Raw genomic sequence first — 1,392 nt, forward strand, 5'->3', positions numbered from 1 at the left:
TTCAACTAATCGCTTTCAACAAAGTTGGTCGCCAGCCAACTTTGATGAAAGCGATTAGTTGAAAGGCCGTTCGGACGAGGCGATTTTTGCTTTCAACTAAAAGTTGCCTGTAAAATCGCCTCGTGCGAATGCCCTAGAACAGCACAGCATTAGCACAACACGTACTTACCAGTGGCCATATGGCTGATCTAGCTAACGTTAAAGTATTGGACAAGGAGAAGAGGGGACGGGCAAGATACACAATTGAGAGTTTACGTATACTACAGAAAAGGAAAAAAACAATCAACAAGAAGAAGGACACGGACGATATCGCGGCTGCTTACATGTTATGTTTGTAGCGAATAGTTTAGTTTAGTTTGACGAAATTACCACGGATGGATGGTAGCAATACTTTATGTTTTTCAATGTATTTAACGTTTTTTTTGTGGTTTTTATATGTTTTATATGTTTTTCAATGTTTTTACATGTATGTGCATTGATGTGAAACCAACTTAACCTAAGTTTACATGTAAGTCATGCGGTAAAAAAATAAGTTTAAAAACCTGTGACTGTGTTATTTTTGTTTACCAATCTTTAATTTTTATTTGTACAAAAAACTCATAATTTCTATTTAAATAATCTTATTTTCCTCTGTTTTTTGTTGATATTTATAATAAAGAATCGCCCCTGATGATGCTAAGGTAGTTAGCGAAACGTTGGGCAAAGAAGTGGAGAAAAAAGTATTTTTCTTGCACATGGAGAAGTAGATCGACCAGCCTACAACAATACCAACATATAACAAAAACTCGATCAAAAGCTTACAAAGATTTGGAGCTAACTTTGACGGTTGCTTGATTACCAATAAAAATTCGAAAAAAAATTCAATATCAAGTTTTTGTGTTTCAATTTGTGTTGTGCGAATATCTGCTTCATGACATTAACGCATACGGATTACTTAAAGACTTCAAAATGTTTAGTTCGTATGCACTATTTATATCTGCGTACGATGAGACCTCATGGGAAATAACTAATGACCGCCTTGGCCTCTTTTTTGGCGGGCAGACATGCATACAATTTTGATATTTTTGATAATTTTTAATTTTTAATATTTTTCAGTCCTAATCTCTAAGCTGGTAAGTATATTTACTTAAATAACTAGGTAGGTAGGTCTCTTAAATCTAAATCAAGTGTATTAATCGCAAGAAAATAAGGTAAGTATATGCAATTAAAACTAACGTGAATATATGAGATAATAAGTTACGAAGTTAAGACAAATGTAAGTTCCGCAGGTAAATCCGGTATTTCAGGTAAGTGTGTATATAAGGGAAGTTAAATTAAGTTATGCAGGTAAGTATATGTAATTAGGATTAGGGTACGTCTGGTATGTAAGTCAGGTAAGTATACTAACAACAA

Source organism: Rhagoletis pomonella, unplaced genomic scaffold (assembly GCF_013731165.1).
Source record: "Rhagoletis pomonella isolate Grant_MI unplaced genomic scaffold, Rhpom_1.0 Rhpom_scaffold_04012, whole genome shotgun sequence".
Classification (NCBI taxonomy): Eukaryota; Metazoa; Arthropoda; class Insecta; order Diptera; family Tephritidae; genus Rhagoletis; species Rhagoletis pomonella.